We start from the raw sequence: 19,646 nt of genomic DNA on the forward strand, positions 1-19,646 counted from the left end.
ATAGGCAGGGATCCGTCCAACTCGCACAAACCAAACACAACTCACGCGCTACGACTTACACTATGCACCAGCCGCCCAAAATGAATCACCCCCCGAAGGACTAAGAAGCCCGACGAACGTGCGAAAACATTTAGAGAAGCTGAGCAAGCACCGGTTAGTGCGAATGCAAATAACAAACGCAACAGGCAACTTTCGAGGGACATACTTCTCGCAACAAGCTTCCACTAGGAAAGCACAGGCAACTCGTTCGCACGTCAAAGCCAACCAAATGGCAATTTAACCGAGGGACATGCATTTCGCAAGGCAACTTGTACAATTACCCGAGGGACATGGCATGCTTGCCAAGGCCGTGTCATGATATGCTGTTGGCCAAGGCCAGGGCATGCCATGCTGCTGGCCAAGGCCGTGGCAAGGCATGCTGACGGCCAAGGCCGTGGCAAGGCATGCCATGCTGCTGGCCAAGGCCGTGGCATGGCATGCCATGCTGCTGGAAAAGGCCGTGGCAAGCCATGCCATGCTGCTGGAAAAGGCCGTGGCAAGGCATGCTGCTAGCCAAGGCGTTAGCATGGCGTGATGTTGCCCAAGGCCGAGGCGTTGGCATGTCATGCTGCTGGCCAAGGCTTTGGCTTGCCCTGCTGCTGGCATGGCATGTTGCTGGCCAAGGCCGTGGCATGGCCTGCCGCTGGCCAAGGCCGTGGCATGACATGTTTGCCAAGGTCGGGCATGGCATGCTGCTGGCCAAGGCCGTGGCATGGCATGCTTGCCAAGGCTGGGGCATGGCATGCTGCTGGGCAAGGACTAGGCATGGCATGCTACTGGCCAAGGCCGGGGCATGACATGCTTGCCAAGGCGGGGGCATGGCATGCAGCTGGCCAAGGTCGTGCCATGGCATGTTGCTGGCCAAGGACTAGGCATGGCATGCTGCTAGCGAAGGCCGTGGCATGACATGCTTGCCAAGGTTGGGGCCTGGCATGTTGCTGGCCAAGGCTGGGGCATGGCATGTTGTTGGCCAAGGCTTTGGCATGCCATGTTGCTGGCCAAGGCTATGGCATGGCATGCTGCTGGCCAAGGCCCTGGCATGGCATGCTGCTGGCCAAGGCCGGGGCATGGCATGCTGCTAGCCAAGGCTTTGGCATGTCATGTTGCCGGCCAAGGCTGTGGCATGGCATGCTGACGAAGGCCGACGTGCCACCGCCACCACCGCAGGCCGCCACTCGATGCATCTTGTGCTTGGCTCTGTAGTTTCGATGCCATAAGCCAAACGATGGCATGTGCCAAGCGCCCGCCTAGCCATAAGCGTGGCCTGTGGCCTAGCCATGCTGGCCAACCTTAAGGGAGGTGCCCCCCCCCCTTATAGTAGCTTGTTAAGCCCTTTTTCATCTGGCAGGAGGAAACATCACCTATGCTCGAGGAGTCATAATGGGATTTTTTTAAAAAAGTAACGTTTTTTTGCAAGAATTTTCAACATAAAAGTTGAAGGAAATAATTAAAGACACCATAAAAAAATTGAAAAAAAATATTTGGCCACCGGAATATTTTATTTTAATTTATTTCAATTTTAAAACTTAAAAAAATAATAAAATTACTAAAAATAGTCAAAAAATTCTAGAAAAATTCCAATAATTATAGGATGAGTCACTAGTAATTATAGTAATTTTTTAAATTCTTTTTTTATTTTTTATTTATTTTATTTTAATTTTTATGAGTAAATAAATAATTAAAAAATGCGAATCACACCACGAAGGACTAAGAAGCCCGACGAATGTGCAAAAACTCTTAGAAAAACCGAGCAAGCATCAGATAGCGCGAATGCAAATAACAAACGCAACAGGCAACTTTCGAGGGACAAACTTTTCGCAACAAGCTTCCATTGGGAAAAAACTGGCAACTCGTTCGCAAGTCAAAGGCAACCAAATGGCCATTACTCGAGGGACATGCATTTCGCAGGGCAACTTGTGCATAAGTCAAAGCCAAACCTAAAGGCAATTACCCGAGGGACAGGATTGCTTGCCAAGGTCGTGGCATGCGATGTTCTTGGCCAAGGCCTTGCCATGCCACGCTACGGGACAAAGCCGTGGCAAGACATGCTGCTGGCCAAGGCTGTGGCTTGGCATGTTGTAGGCTTGGCCAAGGCTATGGCATGGCCAAGGCTGCGGCCTTGGCCTTGGCTGGGCTGCCTCGGCGGCTATTCTTAGCGCGATCGCAAATGACAAAGGCAACAGGCAACTTCCGCGGGACATAATTTTTGTAACAAGCTTCCATGTTGCTGGCCATGGGCGTGGCATGCCATGCTGCTGGCCAAGGGCGTGGCATGGCAAGCTGCTGGGCTTGGCCTTGGCATGGCATGCTGCTGGCTTTGTCTGGGCATGGCACGCTGCTGGACTTGGCCTTGGCATGGCATGCTGCTGGCTTTGGCCGGGCAGCCTTGGCCTCAGGATGGCATGCTGCTGGCCTTGGCCTTGGCATCGCAAGCTTTTGGCTTTGGCTGGGCTGCCTTGGCCTTCGCCTTGGCATGGCATGCTGCTGGCCTTGGCCTTGGCATGGCATGCTGCTGGCCTTGCCTGGGCTGCCTTGGCCTTGGCATGGCATGCTGTTGGCCTTGGCCTCGGCATGGCATGCCGCTGGCTTTGGCTGGGCTACCTTGGCCTTGGCATGGCATGCTGCTGGCCTTGGCTTTGGCATGGCATGTTGCTGGCTTTGGCTGGGCTACCTTGGCCTTGGCATGGCATGCCGCTTGCCTTGCCCTTGGCAGGGCATGCTGCTTGCTTTGGCCGGGCTGCCTTTCCCTTGGCATGGCATGCTGCTGGCCTTAGCCATGGCATGGCATGCTGCTGACTTTGGCTAGGCTTCCTTGGCCTTGGCATGGCATGCTGCTGGCTTTGGCTGGGCGGCTGGGCTGCCTTGGCCATGGCATGGCGTGCTGCTAGCCTTGGTCTTAGCCTTGGCATGGCGTGTTGCTGGCTTTGGCTGGGCTACGTTGGCCTTGGCATAGCATGTTGCTGGCTTTGGCTGTGCTACCTTGGCCTTGGCATGGCATGCTACTGGCCTTGGCCTTAGCCTTGGCATGGCATGCTGCTGGCTTTGGCTGGGCTGCCTTGGCCTTAGCATGGCATGGTACGGGCCATGGCCTTGGGATGGCATGCTGCTGGCTTTGGCTGGGCTGCCTTGGGCATGGCATGGCATGCTGCTGGCCCTGGCCTTGGCATGGCATACTGCTGGCTTTGGCTGGGCTGCCTAGGCCTTGGCATAACATGCGACTGGCCTTGGCAGGGCTGCATTGGCATTAGCATGGCATGTTGTTGGCCCTGGCCTTGGCATGGCACGCTGCTGACTTTGGCTGGGCTCCCCTGGCTATGGCATGGCATGCTGCTGGCCTTGGCCTTGGCAAGGCATGCTACTGTCTTTGGCTGGGCTGACTTGGCCATGGCAAGGCATGCAGCTGGCCTTGTCCTTGGCACGGCATGCTGCTGGCTTTGGCTGGACTGCCTGGGCCTTGGCATGGGATGCATGCTGCTGGCCTTAGCTGGGCTGCGTTGGCCTTAGCATGGCGTGCTGCTGGCCTTGGCCTTGGCCTTGGCATGGCTTGCTAATGGCTTTGACTGGGCTGCCTTGGCCTTGGCATGGCATGCTGCTGGCCTTGGCCTTGGCTTGGCATGCTGCTGGCTTTGGCTGGTTTGCATTGGCCTTGGCATGGCAAGCTGCTGGCCTTGGCCTTGGCATGGCATGCTGCTGGCTTTGGCTGGGCTGCCTTGTCCATGGCATGGCATGCTGCTGGCCTTGGCCTTGGCAAGGCATGTTGCTGGCTTGGGCTGGGCTACCTTGGCATTGGCAAGGCATGCTGCTGGCCTTGGCGTTGGCATGGCATGCTCCTGGCTTTGGCTGGGCCGCCTTGGCCTTGGCATGGCATGCTGCTGGCCCTGCCCTTGGCTTGGCATGCTGCTGGCTTTGGCTGGGTTGCATTGACCTTGGCATTGCATGCTACTGGCCTTGGCCTTGGCATGGCATGCTGCTGGCTTTGGCGGGGCTACCTTGGCCGTGGCATGGCATGCAGCTGGCTTTGACCTTGCCACGGTATGCTACTGGCTTTGGTAGGGCTGCCTTGGCCTTGGCATGGCATGCTGCCGGCCTTCGCCTTGGCATGGCATGCTGCTGGCTTTGGCAGGGCTGCCTTGGCCTTGGCATGGCATGATGCCGGCCTTCGCCTTGGCATGGCATGCTGCTTGCTTTGGCAGGGCTGCCTTGGCCTTGGCATGGCATGCTGCTGGCCTTCGCCTTGGAATGGCTTGCGGCTGGCTTTGGCTGGGCTGCCTTGGCCATGGCATGGCATGCTGCTGGCTTTGGTTGGGCTGCCTTGGCCACGGCATCGCATGCTGCTGGCCTTGGCCTTGGCATGGCATGCTGCTGGCTTTAGCTGGGTTGCCTTTGCCTTAGCATGGCATGCTGCTGGCCTTGGCCTTGGCATGGCTTGCTGCTGGCCTTGTCCTTGGCATGACAAGCTGCTGGCTTTGGCTGGGCTACCTTGGCCATGGCATGGCACGCTGCTGGGTTTTGCCTTGGCATGGCATGCTGCTGGCTTTGGCCTTGCCATGGCATGCTACTGGCTTTGGTTGGGCTGCCTTCGCTATGGCATGGCATGCTGCCGGCCTTCGCCTTGGCATGCCGTACTGTTGGCTTTGGCTGGGCTACCTTCGCCTTTGCATGGCATGGTGCTGGCTTTGCCGAGGCTGCCTTGGCCTTGGCATGGGATGTTGCTGTTTTTGGCTGGGCTACCTTGGCCATGGCATGACATGCTGCTGACCTTGGCCCTGGCATGGCATGCTGTTGGCTTTGGCTGTGCTGCCTTGGCCTTGGCATGGCATGCTGCTGGCTTTGGCTGGGCTGCCTTCGCCTTGGCATGGCATGCTGCTGGCCTTGGCCTTCGTCTTGGCATGGCATGCTGCTGTCCTTAGCCTTGGCATGGCATGCGGCTGGCTTTGGCTGGGCTGCCTTGGCCTTGGCATGGCATGCTGCTGGCCTTGGCCTCGGCATGGCATGCTGCTGGCCTTGGCCTTGGCATGGCATGCTGCTAGCTTCGGCCTGGTCCCATTGGCCATAGCATGGCATGCTGCTGGCCTTGGCCTTGGCATGGCATGCTGCTGCCTTTGGCTGGCCTACCTTGTCCTTGGCATGGCATCCTGCTTGCTTTGGTTGCGCTGCCTTGGCCTTGGCATGGCATGCTGCCGGCCTTGGCCTTTGCATTGCATGCTGTTGGCTTTAGCTGTGCTGCCTTGGCCTTGGCATGGCATGTTGCTTGCTTTGGCTATGTTGCCTTGGCCTTGGCATGGCATGCTGATGTCCTTGGCCTTGGCATGGCTTGCTGCTGGCTTTGGCCGGGCTTCCTTGGCCTTGGAATGGCATGCTGCTGGCCTTGTCCTTGGCATGGCATGCTGCTAGCTTTGGCTGGGTTGCATTGGCCATAGCATGGCATGCTACTGGCCTTGGCCTTGGCATGGCATGCTGCTGGCTTTGGTTGGGCTGCCTTGGCCTTGGCATGGCATGCTGCTGGCCTTGGCCTTAGAATGGCATGCTGTTGGCTTTGGCTGGGTTGCATTGGCCTTGGCATGGCATGCTGCTCGCCTTGGCCTTGGCATGGCGTGCTGTTGGCTTTGGCTGGGCTGCATTGGCCATGGCATTGCACCCAGCTGGCCTTGGCCTTGGCCTTGGCATGGTATGCTGCTGGCTTTTGCTGGGCTGCCTTGGCCTTGGCATGGCATGCTGCTGGCTTTGGCTGGGCATGGCATGCTGCTGGGCTTGACCTTGGCATGGCATGCTGCTGGCCTTGGCCTTGGCATGGCATGCGACTGGCCTTGGCCTTGGCCTTGGCATGGCATGCTGCTGGCTTTGGCAGGGCTGCCTTGGCCATGGCATAGCATGCTGCTGGCCATGGCCTTGGCATGGCATGCTGCTGGCTTTGGCTGCGTTGCCTTGGCCTTGGGGTGGCGTGCTGCTGGCCTTGGCCTTGGCATGGCGTGCTGCTGGCTTTGGCAGGGCTACCTTGGCCATGGCATGGCACGCTGCTGGCCTTGGCTTTGGCATGGCAAGCTGCTAGCTTTGGCTGGGCTGCCTTGGCGTTGGGGTGGCGTGCTGCTAGCCTCGGCCTCGGCATGGTATGCTGCTGGCTTTGGCTGGGCTGCCTTGCCCTTGGCAAGGGATGCTGCTGGCCTTGGCCTTAGCATGGCATGCTGCTGGCTTTGGCTGGGCTACCTTGGCCATGGCATGGCATGCTGCTGGCCTTGGACTTGGCGTGGCATGCTGCTGGCTTTAACTGCGCTACCTTGGCCATGGCATGGCATGCTGCTGGCCTTGGCCTTGGCTTGGCATGCTGCTGGCTTTGGCTGGGCTGCCTTGGCCTTGCCATGGCGTGCTGCTTGATTTGGCTGGGCTGCCTTGGCCTTGGCTTGGCATGCTGTTGGCCTTGGCCATGGCATGACAAGCTGCTGGCTTTGGCTGGGCTGCCTTGGCCTTGGCATGGCATGCTGCCGGCTTTGGCTGGGCTGCCTTGGCCATGGCATGGCATGCTGCTGGCCTTGCCCTTGGCATGGTATGATGCTGGCTTTGGCTGGGCTGCCTTGGCCTTGGCATGGCATGCTGCTGGCCTTGCCCTTGGCATGACATGCTGCTGGCTTTGCCTGGGCTGCCTTGGCCATGGCATGGCATCCTGCTGGCTTTGGCCTTGGCATGGCATGCTGCTTGCTTTGGCTGGGCTGCCTTGGCCTTGGCATGGCATGCTGGGGACCTTGGCCTTGGCATGGCATGCTCTTGGCTTTGGCTGGGCTACCTTGGCCTTGGCATGGCATGCTGCTGGCTTTCGCTGGGCTGCCATGGCCTTGGCATGGCATGCTGCTGGCCTTGGCCTTGGCATGGCATGCTGCTGGCTTTGGCTGGGCTACCTTGGCCTTGGCATGGCATGCTGCTGGCCTTGGCCTTGGCATGGCATGCTGCTAGCTTTGGCCGGGTTACATTGGCGATAGGATGGCATGCTGCTGGCCTTGGCCTTTGCATGGCATGCCGCTTGCTTTGGCTGGGCTGCCTTGGCCTTGGCATGGCATGCTGCTGGCTTTGGCTGGGTTGCATTTGCCTTCGCATAGCATGTGCTAGCCTTGGCCTTGGCATGGCGTGCTGCTGGCTTTGGCTGGGCTGCCTTATCCTTGGCATTGCATGCTGCTGGCCTTGGCCTTGGCCTTGGCATGGCATGCTGCTGGCTTTTGCTGGGCTGCCTTGGCCTTGGCATGGCATGTTGCTGGCTTTGGCTGGGCTGCCTTGGCCATGGCTTGGGCTGGCCTTGGCCTTGGCATGGCATGCTGCTGGCTTTGGCTTGGCTGCCTTGGCTTGGCTGCCTTGGCTTTGGCATGGCATGCTACTGGTACCGAGTGCTGGTAGGCTCGCAGTGAACTACAACATGTGATGTACCAGTGTGTTTGAGTGGTTCAGCGCAAATGTAGTGTGTGTGCACGTGTTCAGAGTCTAACGGATATCGAGTGCAAGTGTATTCAAAGTCAACTACAACATATAGTGTATCAGTTTATCCGGGCTAAGCAATTAAAGAGCGGAATCAACTATGGCAGTTAAGTGTTCTACATTGCGGAAAAAGAAACGGGGGAGAGCATACCTCGGAAGCGCCGTATGAAAAGTGCGTCTCGGGCTCACACAGGAGAAGCTCTGGTGGCACACCTCTCGCAAAACTCCGAAACTGACAAAGTCCATCGGGAGGACGCACGTGAATCGCCGGCCATCTCATGATCCGGGGGAGTCCCGCCCCATGGAATGTCATCCGCCATGTCAAAAGTGGTGTGAAGATGGCCGAAAAAGTGGAAACCGGATGAGAATGTGAAAGGTCAACTGAAAAGTCAACCTCGAGAGGGCAGAAAATGGCCGGAAAAGCTGAAGTGTGGAAAATGCACGGAAATCGAGAGAAACTTGGGGGAAACAAACCCCAAGAGGTGGAAATAGCAAAGGAGACACCGGAATGAAGAAATGTTCGGTTCAAAATGTTAGAAACGCAAAGATATTCGCGAATCAAACGACGAAACGGGCGCGAAAACCAAGGAAAACGGAGAATGGAGGCTCTAGAAATACTCTAGAGAGAGAGAGGGAGAAATTTCGGCTGAGAGGAAATGAGTAAAATAGGGTTTGAAGCCCTATTTTAAAAGACCGGAGACAAAAAGACCAAACTGTCCCGACTCAACAACATTTGTCCAGTCGGCTACATTTTTGGACGGTCGGCCAAATATTTGGCCGGTGATATGTTTTGATGGCCGGTGGATGGCCAGTGACCTCCCCTGATGGCCGGTGAGCCTTCAACAACCTTTTTTGGGTCAGATGTATAGTTTGAGGTATTTATGGCTCAAGATAGTGCAAGAAATGGCATTTTCGAAGCTCAACCGGCCTCCGTTTTGACCTCGGACCGTGTCTTCTGAGCGTGGCACTCAAATATGTGCAAGGTGTATCCTTTTTGTATCCTTTTGTCTATTTTAAGATTCGAGAGTTGTCCGCACGCATTGCTTTACAACGCTATGGTATGAACACGTGTTGAGTTATACGTCATTTTGCTCGCATTGTTATACATATTAATGGTCTGGCGGGACCTTAAATACGCTCGGTCTAGGAGACCTTAAATCCTCCGAAGGTGCAAGTCCTTCGGTGTTTGTCGTGCCCGAACGACTTTTCATAAGTTGCATTATACATGTATTTCAAGCGATGCGCGTCGTCGCGCATTCAAGTTCATAAGAATTTCGAGCGACATGGTCTGGTGAGACCTTAAGTACGCTCGGTCTAGGAGACCTTAAATCCTCCAATGGTGCAAGTCCTTCGGTGTTTGTCGTGCTCGAACGACTTTTGATAAGTTGCATTATACATGTATTTCAAGCGATGCGCAACATTCAAGTTCATAAGCATTTCGAGCGACATGGTATGGCGAGACCTTAAATACGCTTTGTCTAGGAGACCTTAAATCCTCTGAAGGTGCAAGTCCTTCGGTGAACCGTGCCCGAACGAATTTTGATAAGTTGCATTATACATGTATTTCAAGCGACTCGCGTCGTCGCATATTCAAGTTCACGTGCATTCCAAAAGCCGCACGTTGTCGCGCATTTCAAAATCATACATCATCATGCATTTGCATTTCAAAAGCAAAACAAAAAAAAAACAACATGCATATGTCATGCATCATTGTAAATAGTGCATATGTCATGCATCATTGTAAATAGTGCATATGTCATGCATTCATTGTAAATAGTGCATATGTCATGCATACCACTGTAAATAACGCATATGTCATGCATCTTACTGTAAATATTGCATTTACGCCCATCCATTGCATATTTGTAAATAGTGCATTGTAACTTGCATGCATCGACTGCATCACCCCCATCTATGGCTTGCGCCTTTCCATGTTGAGCTTGGTCTGGTATGTGCCCACATTTTTCACATCGAAGCACAGTTCTGCATGTGTACGTGCCTATTCCACGCTGGTATGTTGGTTTGAGGGTTGCGGCACCGTTTCTGTGTTAGATGCGGTTCGTTTGTGTACATGCCTTTCCTAGGCAAGATTTGGTTTCGCCCACGTGCCTTATCCATTGTAAATATTCCATTCCATTGCATATTTGTATATGTTGCATTGTAGCTTGCATGCATTCACTGCATCACTTCCATCTAGGGTTTACGCCTTTCCTTGTTGAGCTTGGTCTGGTATGTGCTCATACTTTTCACGTCTATACACTCATAGTTCTGTATGACCGTTCTATGTTAGATGTGACTTGTTCGTGTCCATGCCTTTCCTAGGCAAGATATGGTTTGGCCGTAGGCCTTAATCCACTGTATCCATTGCACTGCATATTGTAAATATTGCATTGTAGCTTGCATGCATTCACTGCATCACTTCCATTTATGGCTTACGCCTTTCCATGTTGAGCTTGGTCTGGTATGTGCCCATACTTTTCACGTCTATACACTCATAGTTCTGTATGACCGTTCTATGTTAGACGTGGTTTGCGTGTGTCCATGCCTTTCCTAGGCAAGATTTGGTTTGGCCGCTTGCCATATCCATTGTATATATTACATTGTACTGTAATTTTTGCATCCAGCATTAGGATCATTGGTCTTTCTTCAGCAGGTCATTTCCCCACCTATGTCATTCCACCCAATTACTTGTTCTTGTGTCCGTCTACATCACTCATAGTTCTGCATGTGTACACGCCTATTCCACGTTGGTATGTTGGTTTGAGGGTTGCAGCACCATTTCTATGGTGGACGGACTTTGCATCTCCATCAATCTATTTGACATTTGTGTGGTTTTGAACTGCTCATGATTGGATCATGATTCAATTGCATTGCATTTTCATCTGCATTATTATACATAGTTTTGTATATATCGCATATCATTTTGCATGTTATGCATATTGCTAACGATATCTGAAGCTGTTAGGTTTTCTTTCTCTTTCAGGAACGATATTGTATGTACGGTTCATTTGAAGCTGGTGCAACTAGACGAACCGCGTAGGTATTGTATCCTCCGGGTGAGACGTATCGAGAATTGCATAATTCTCTTACATCCTTTCCGCATTGTAGTGTAGTTTAGTGTATGCTAGCTTAAAACTGTCGCATGTTATGCGTCGTTACAGCTTTCTTTACATGATCATAAGTTATGCTTGGCTCCTTGCATTGTCAGTTGCATTTTGCCCCTGCCTTCGGGCGCATACCTTTATTGTCTTGCATGCTTGTCTAAGTCTTCGGCCTTGCCAAAAATGGGTCGTCTCCGGGCTTTGACATTCACTCCCGTCATCTTATGACTTCCGAGTTTTGTCAAAGAGGGGCAACTGTAGACAGCCCATTTTTGACCGTCCTCAAGACTTAGATGTCACCGTTTGAACACTCGGTGATCATCCTTGTTTGTGTTCGTCTTGAGTTCCCAGAAGCCTCGGCTGCGCGCCTTGCCTCAGGATCTCTCGGCTCGACTGTTTTGTGTCTGGTTTTGCACCAAGAGCTTGTGGATGTGTTCCTGAGGGAAGGGGATGGCCTGTCGACCAAGCCTCCTGTCCACCGGCCTCCTTGCTTTTCAATCGGCCAAATGTGATGGCCGGCCAGCCAGTTTGATTGCCGGTCGGCCACTTTGATGGCCGGTCGGCCAAGTGTGGTTTTCAACAGATATCTCTATAAACAGCTGGCACAACTGTCATTCTAGGCCATACCTCAGCCCATACCTGGACGTGGGTGTTCTGAGGAGCTGTAGATTGATGTATATCTATATCAATCAAGCTCTCTCAAAAGAAAAAAAAAAGGAGAGATAGACAACTTAGACAATATTTTTTTTAGGGCTTGAGCTTTAGGGTTAGGGTTTACATATATCCTCTATCTCTATATCTCTCTCTCTTGTGTTTAGTGTGTGTTTTAGTCTTACTTTTGTGCACAAACACCGACCATCACACCTTTTCTTAGTGGCTGAGGTACCAGAGGTCTTTCCTTGAAGCTTTTTGACTAGTTTGGAACCAAAAGAGCTGCTGGAACATTGTTTGTGAAGAGGGTCTACAAGGGTAAGACTTTTGTCCCTTTTTATCCCATTTTTGCAAAGCTTTTTAGCCTGTCTTGCATCTGTTTTTGAGCTTAGCATATAACATATAAAAGTTCTATTTTTGAGTGCTCTAAATAGTTTGTTAAGGGTGTTTTAAGCTTTGGGGTTGTTGGACCCCTCTTAAGGCTTGTTTGGCCTTTGTTTTGTGCCATTTTGGTTGAGCTCCGGGACCATTGTGTTTGGGCCTCCTCACCACTGAAATCTTGAGGGGTTTCAGAGGTGAGGATGGAGCCTTGAGGTCCTAGGAAGGAGAGGGCCAACCCCCCTCCTTGTTGTCCATGAAAAGGGCTATTTTTGCCTCTTAAGGGAGCGTCTAGTTTAAGTGTGTGTTGACCATGCCTTGACTGATATTTATGCTTATTTTCCCATGAAATAGCATTGGCTTGAGTTGGTTTTGGTACACCATGCTTGCTTAGCGTACATGCCCTGTAATGCTATGATTTGCCTCAATACATGCATAGCATTTAGACTACCATGCTCATGTGTTTAGGCTAAGCTTTGTGAAGCTTGCATACATATTTTGATGTGCTAAGGGACTGTTTTAGGTCATTTGAGTCATTCATGTCTTGCTTTGTATAGCTACCATGCAATCCCTCTTGAATGCCTTAAGCTTTGGCCTCTCTAGCATGCCATCCTTGCTTTCTTTCAGTGGTTTGGAACCACTTACCATGTTATTTCAGTCTTTATAATATGCTTCCATGCTTGCATTTAATACTCCATTGATGCTTTAAGAGGTTGTGTTGTATGCTCCATGTTTAAGCATTTGTGCATGCCTCCATGTGTAGATCATTTAGATGCCATCTAGGTGGTTTTTAGGACTTGCCTTAACATGATTTAGGACTGTTTTGATCTATTTTGGTCATTTGCTTCATGTGTCATATGACCATGCTTTAGGTCCTTGGACCAATTACATGCTTTGCTTGCTTTGATTAGTTGTTTAGCACCTCTTTTCTATGCAATTTCAAAGCATAAGGTGCATGCCATTTGTCCATGATTGCATCCTCTTAAGTGTGCATGAGAGTTACTTTTTGATGTTTAAAGTTTTAAGCCATGTTTGCATGCATGTTTATATATGTAGATACTTGGCTCATGACACATTGTTGCACACTTTTGTGTTGTTGCATTTGGCATGCTTTGTATCTAACACGTTGTCCATATTACACCTTGCATGTGTGCATGTTGTTGTTACACTTTGCATGCTTGGTTAGTTGCATCTTTGCATTACTTGCCTGCATGCCCATATTGCACACTTAGGCTCACATGCTTAGGATTGCATTGTATTGCATTGGCATGCATGCTTCACCTCTTGATCAAGCCATGATAGAGGTTGAAAGCCCCTTGGTTTGTTTATGTGCATTGCATTCCATTTGAAATCGAAATGCACAATTGGTTCCTTGGGCCATCATGCATGGAAATGCGCAATTGGTGGTCCAAGAATCGAGAATCATACCCCTTTGAGTCATGAATATGATAAGGGGTGTGATTGGTGCATACATTGCTTGAAATGCATTGCCATGCTATGTTTTGCCCTCTGCTGCTGTCAAAAACAGATTCAGCAGGAAGATTTGGCCGCCTGGCAGTGTTGAGTGCCGACCGGCAAATAATGTCTGGCCGAGAGCACAATATTTAGCCGGTGACCATTCTCCATGGCCGGTGACCATTTGCCTCAGCCGGTGGTGCTCCACAACATCCAGAGAGTACACTCTGGGATTTTGGCAATCTTTAGAGGAGTATAACAGTAAAAGCAGAGGCAACTTGTGCGTGGCAGTGGCTTTCCGAGCGCGCATTGCATTGGGCCCTTTTCCTGCAGGCTGTTTACTGCTTTCATTAGATTAGTTAATGTGTTAATTAATTAATTGGTCTGTAATATTTAATTAGCTTGTTAGTTAGTTAAATTATATTATTCTTTCGGTCCCTTCGAGTGAGGGCTAATTTGTAATAAGTGTGGGTGCGTGTGTGCATGTCTTCCACTCCCCCACTTCTTTCTCCCTTTTACGTACCTGCTTTTGATGGTTAGCATTAGGGCATGTTTACTTTAGCATATCTTATGCTATGCATGCGTGTATCATTCATCTGTATTGCATGCACTGGGCTCGGCGCATCATACTAACTGCATAAGTACTTCAAATCTAACTTGAATACATGCTACTTGTGCATTTTCACATGTCATTTATAGACTAGCCGAGCCTACTCTAGTGACATTCCGTATGTGTTGCATTAGGCATTTAAACATGGACTTGGATCATGCATGATTGCAAACATGTTCTTGTTTTGGCACGGAGTACTCGGTAAGCATTTATGCTTTAGCATACCGCATGCGTGTGAGTGTCGCCATAATAGCATGATTACCATGAGGTTAGCTGCTTATGTGATATAACTGCTTGAATGCCTGTGGATGGAGGTTGAATTAACTAAATTGGAATAATACATTAAAACTGTGAGTTTTTTTTTAAGCCCACTAGATAGTGGCAAAACCATCTTTTCTAAAGCACACTTGAGGGAGGCAAAACCTGCATTTTAGCCTACTTGCGAGTAGCAAACCATTTTCAAAACAAACATGCAATGTTTTGTTCCAATTTAGGCGATTTGGTCTATACTTGTTTGCTGTGCACATAACATAGTAATTCTAGGCTAATAACCGGAATAAGAACACATAACGTTTTCAAAAATGGATATCACGGTTAGTAGAGGCCGATCTTCGGATCAGGCGAGAGGGGGTGCTCATAGCTGACCTTCCCCAATCGTACCCAAGCTCCCGAGCCGAGGCAACTTTGGTGATGACGGACACGTGGCCTTTGGCACGGAGTCAGGGTTTCCTAAATTCCCCCATAAAAAATATTTAGGTGGCGACTCTGTATCTGGTAAAAAAGTCCATGTTTGGCATTTCTTTTCTAAAAATTTGTTTTCTCAAAACGATTTGCCGGATTTGGACTCTTTGGCTCAGATTAAGAACTGTGACACAAATTGAGTCCGAACTGTAGCGAGGCCCGAGGGCACGTCTACAGCTGCTAGCCTTGGCCTTGGCATGGCATGCTGCTGGCATTGGCCGGGCTGCCTTGCCCTTGGCATGGCATGCTTCTGGCCTTAGCCTTGGCATGGCATGTTGCTGGCTTTGGCTGGGGTGCCTTGGCCATGGCATGGCAAGCTGCTAGCCTTGACCTTCGCATGGCATGCTGCTGGCTTTGGCTGGGCTACCTTGGCCATGGCATGGCATGCTGCAGGCCTTGGCCTTGACATGGCTTGCTGCTGGCTTTGGCTGGGCTGCCTTGGCCTTGGCATGGCATGCTGCTGGCGTGCTGCTTGCTTTGGCTGGGCTGCCTTGGCCTTGGCATGGCACGCTGCTGGCCTTGGCCTTGGCATGGCATGCTGCTGGCTTTCGCTGGACGGCATTGGCCTTGGCATGGCATGCTGCTGGCCTTGGCCTTGGCATGGCATGCTGCTGGCTTTGGTTGGGATGCCTTTGCCATGGCATGGCATGTTGCTGGACTTGGCCTTGGCATGGCATGCTGCTGGCTTGGACTGGGCTGCCTTGGCCATGGCGTGGCATGCTGCTGGCCTTGGCCATGGCGTGGCATGCTGCTGGCCTTGGCATGGCATGCTGCTGGCTTTGGCTGCGCTGCCTTGGCCTTGGCTTTGGTTGCGCTGCTTTGGCTGCGCTTTCTAGGTTTAAGTTCTGGAAGGTGGAAATCTACGCTCGAGCGGACTGGTTTTTTGCGCTCGAGCGGAAGTGATTTATTCTTGTGTCTTGGCGCTCGAGCGGGCCTTATTGCGCTCGAGCGTGTTTAGATTTTTGTTCTTGACGCTCGAGCGTTGTGTTCTCTGCTCGAGCGGGTCATACGTATATGAGTTATCCGCTGGGTGATTTTAAATCACTTTTCACTTTTCTTTCTCTCCCCTACTTTTTCTAAAAACCATTTTTGAGAGCCTCTCTCTCTAGAAAGTCCCTTCTCTCTAGGGTTTGATCTAGTTAGAGTGTCCTCCTTCTCTTCGGCCTTTGTAAAAGTTGTGTGGATCGTCGAGGGCGTCGTTTTGATCCGAGAATCTTGGTCTTTGGAGCACTTTGGTTTTGGTTCCTTCTCCATCCGAGCTCTAACTTCGAGGTGGGGATATCCTACTCCTCTTTATGAGCTTTGTCTTTAAATTTTAGTATTTTGAGATGTTGGGGTTGGTTTGGTAATTTTGTGAAAGTTTGGGGCTTTTGTGTAAATTTACGAAAGTTGGGGTTTTGGCTATATGAAACCTAGATGCATGTTTGGCATGGAAAACTGAAAATTAATGTTAAAACATTAATGAAAATGGAACCTAAGGGTTGTAAATGTTAATTATGGAAAACGCCCTAATTACATTGGTTAATTAATTTGCACAATTAATTATGGGAAATGAGGAATTGGTTTGGAAAGATATGGGATTAAAGGGTGTAGTTGGATTATTTATCGCTCACCTAGTTGGAATGTTGATTATATATCCATTGTTGCATTTATTTTCTGTATAGAAATAACTGCTTTGGGCTATCGGTGGAGGATAGTCTTGATTGTTGTAGACAATGCATGATGATTAGGCAAACTGAAACTAATCACTGGAATGTGTCATTGAGTATGACGGTTGAAAGAATACATTAAATTTATGTGTTGTGTGATGATGTGTATAATTATTGTTTATATGCATTGTGTTGTGTTGGAGGAGATAGGGGATGTACTCCACGGTTTAAGGGAAGATAGGGGATGGACCTCTAAACCGGATGTTGTTGGGAGGAGATAGGGGATGGACTCCATAGATAGAGCTCATATGCTTATCTATTAATGTGTTGACAGAGCTCATATGCTTGTCATTGGAAGTGTGATAGTGCTCATATGCATATCTGTGGAAGTGATGATATAGCTTGTATGCTTATCTGTTGGTGTGTGATATAGCTAGTATGCTTATCTATTATGAAATGGGAAAGTGCTTAATATGAGTTACTGTCTCATATGAGTTGTTTGGCCAGGTTCTGAGCCATGGTTATAAATTGAGAATTTGAAAGGAATTGGAAAATGAATGGTAATATGGACTTGTATGTCATGAAAATGTTAAATGTGATAAGGGAAGGTATCAGTGTTGGCCATCTATCAACTGCTAGTCTTTTAGTCATTGTTCATATTTGGTTTAGTATATTTCTACTGGGCTGTGGCTCACCCTATATGGGAATATCATTTTCAGGTACAGGTAGCATGCCACCTCCAAGGACGTAGCTTGGGAGGCTAGAGGCAGGCGGGCTTTTGTTGTTTTATTTCTTTGATGTATTACATGTATATTCAAGCCAAGGGCTTAATGTCTAAATGAGTTAGCACTCTTTTGTTGTAACCAAGTGTTAACTTGGAAAGCTGTAAGCCTTTAGGGCATTTGCTTTTGTTGTTAACATGTAATACTTTTGGTAATGAAACTCTGATGAATAGAAGAAAGTGGAGCTTTTATATATCAATGCATGTTTCTGTTGATGGGTTTAATATTATTATTTTTGAGGGAGTTACAAGCTTCCACTGGGAAAGCACTGGCAAATCGTTCGCAAGTCAAGGCCAACCAAATGGCTATTACCCGTGGGACATGCATTTTGCAAGGCAAACTTGTACGTAAGTCAAAGCCAAACCTAATGGCAATTACCCAAGGGACAAGGATTGCTTGCCAAGGCCATGGCATGCGATGTTCTTCGCCAAGGCCATACCACGCCATTCAGCTGGACAAGGCCGTGGCAAGGCATGCTGCTGGCCAAGGCCATGGCATGGCATGCCACGCTCCTGGACAAGGCGGCTTTGGCTGGGCTGCCTTGGCCTTGGCATGGCATGGCATGCTGCTCGCCTTGGCCTTGGCACGTCATCCTGCTGGCTTTGGCTGGGATGCCTTGGCCATGGCATGGCAAGCTGCTGGCCTTGGCCTTGGCATGGCATCCTGCTGGCTTTGGCTAGGCTACCTTGGCCTAGGCATGGCATGGTCAGCTGCTGGCCATGGCTCAGCATAGCATGCTGATGGATTCGGTTGGTCTGCCGTGGCCTTGGCCTGGCATGGCATGCTGCTGGCCTTGGCCTTGGCATGGCATGGCATGCTGCTGGCTTTGGCATGGCATGGCATGGCAACCTGCCAGCCTTGGCTTGGCATGGCATGCTGCTAGCTTTGGCTAGGCTGCCATAGCCTTGGCATGGCATGGCATGCTGCTGGCCTTGGCCTGGGCATGGCATGCCGCTGGCTTTGGCTAAGCTGCCATGGCCTTGGCATGGCATGTTGCTGGCCTTGGCCTCATCATGGCATGTTGCTGGCTTTGGCTAGGCTACCTTGGGCTAGGCATGGCATGGCAAGCTGCTGGCCTTGGCTTGGCATGGCATGCTGCTGGCTCTGGCTGGGCTGCCATGGCCTTGGCATGGCATGCCGTTGGCCCTGGCCTCGGCATGGCATGCTGCTGGCTTGGGCTAGGCTGCCTTGGCCTCGGCATGGCATTGCAAGCTGCTGGCGTTCGCCTGGCATGGCATGCTACTGGCTTTCGCTGGGCTGCCTTGGCCTTGGCATGGCATGGCATGCTACTTGCCTTGCCCTTAGCATGGCATGCTACTAGCCATGGTATGATGCTGGCTTTGGCTAGGCTGCCTTGGCATTGGCATGACATGCTGTTGTCCTTGGCCTTGGCATGGCATGCTGCTGGCTTTGGCTAGGCTGCCTTGGCCTAGGCAGGGCATGGTAAGTTGTTGGCCTTGGCTTGGCATGGCATGCTGCTGGCTTTGGCTGGGCTGCCTTGGCCTTAGCATGGCATGCTGCTTGCTTTGGCAAAGCTGCCATGGCCTAGGCATGGAATGGCAAGCTGCTGGCCTTGGCTTGGCATGGCATGCTGCTGGCTTTGGCTAGGCTGCCTTGTCCTTGGCATGGCATACTACTGGCCTTGGGCTTGGCATGGCATGCTGCTGGTTTGGGCTGGGCTGGCTTGGCCTTGGCAGGGCATGGCATGCTGCTGGCCTTGGGTTGGCATGGCATGCTACTATTTCTGGCTAGGATACCTTGTCCTTGGCATGGCGTGCTGCTGGCCTTGGCCTTGGCATGGCATGCTGCTGGCTTTGGCTAGGCTGCCTTGGCCTAGACATGGCATGGCAGGCTGCTAGCCTTGGCTTGGCAAGGCATGCTGCTGGCTTTGGCTAGGCTGCCTTGGCCTTGGCATGGCATGCTGCCAGATTTGGCTGGGCTGCCTTAGCCTTGGCATGGCATGATGCTGGCCTTGGCCTTGGCATGGCATGCTGCAAGCTTTGGCTAGGCTGCCTTGGCCTTGGCATGGCATGTTGCTAGCCTTGGCCTTGGCATGGCCTGCTGCTAGCTTTGGCTAGGCTATCTTGTCCTAAGCACGGCATCGCAAGCTGCTGGCATTGGCTTGGCATGGCATGCTTTTTGCTCTGGCTGTGCTGCCTTGGCCTTGGCGTGGCATGTTGCTGGCCTTGGCCTCGGCATGGCATGCTGCTGGCTTTGGCTAGGCTTCCTTGGCCTTGGCATGGCATGTTGCTGGCCTTGGCCTTGGCATGGCATGCTGCTGGATTTGGCTAGGTTGCCTTGGCCTAGGCACGGCATGGCAAGCTGCTGGCCTTGGCTTGGCATGGCATGTTGTTGGCTCTGGCTGGGCTTCCTTGGCCTTAGCCTCGGCATGGCATGTTGCTGGCTTTGGCTAGGCTGCCTTGGCCTAGGTATGGCATGGCAAGCTGCTGGCCTTGGCTTGGCTTGGTTTGGCATGGCATGCTACTGGCTTTGGCTGGGCTGCCTTGGCCTGGGCATGGCATGGCATGTTACTGGCCTTGCCCTTGGCACGACATGATGCTGGCTTTGGCTAGGCAGCCTTGGTATTGGCATGGCATGCTGCTGGCTTTGGCTAGGCTACCTTAGCCTAGGTAGGGCTTGGTAAGTTGCTGGCCTTGCCTTGGCATGGCATGCGGCTGGCTTTGGCTGGGCTGCCTCGGCCTTGGCATGGGATGTTGCTTGCTTTGGCTAAGCTACCTTGGCCTAGGCATGGAATGGCAAGCTGCTGGCCTTGGCTTGGCAT

Source organism: Camellia sinensis, chromosome 12 (genome assembly GCF_055761805.1).
Source record: "Camellia sinensis isolate YWXY chromosome 12, ASM5576180v1, whole genome shotgun sequence".
Taxonomy (NCBI): Eukaryota; Viridiplantae; Streptophyta; class Magnoliopsida; order Ericales; family Theaceae; genus Camellia; species Camellia sinensis.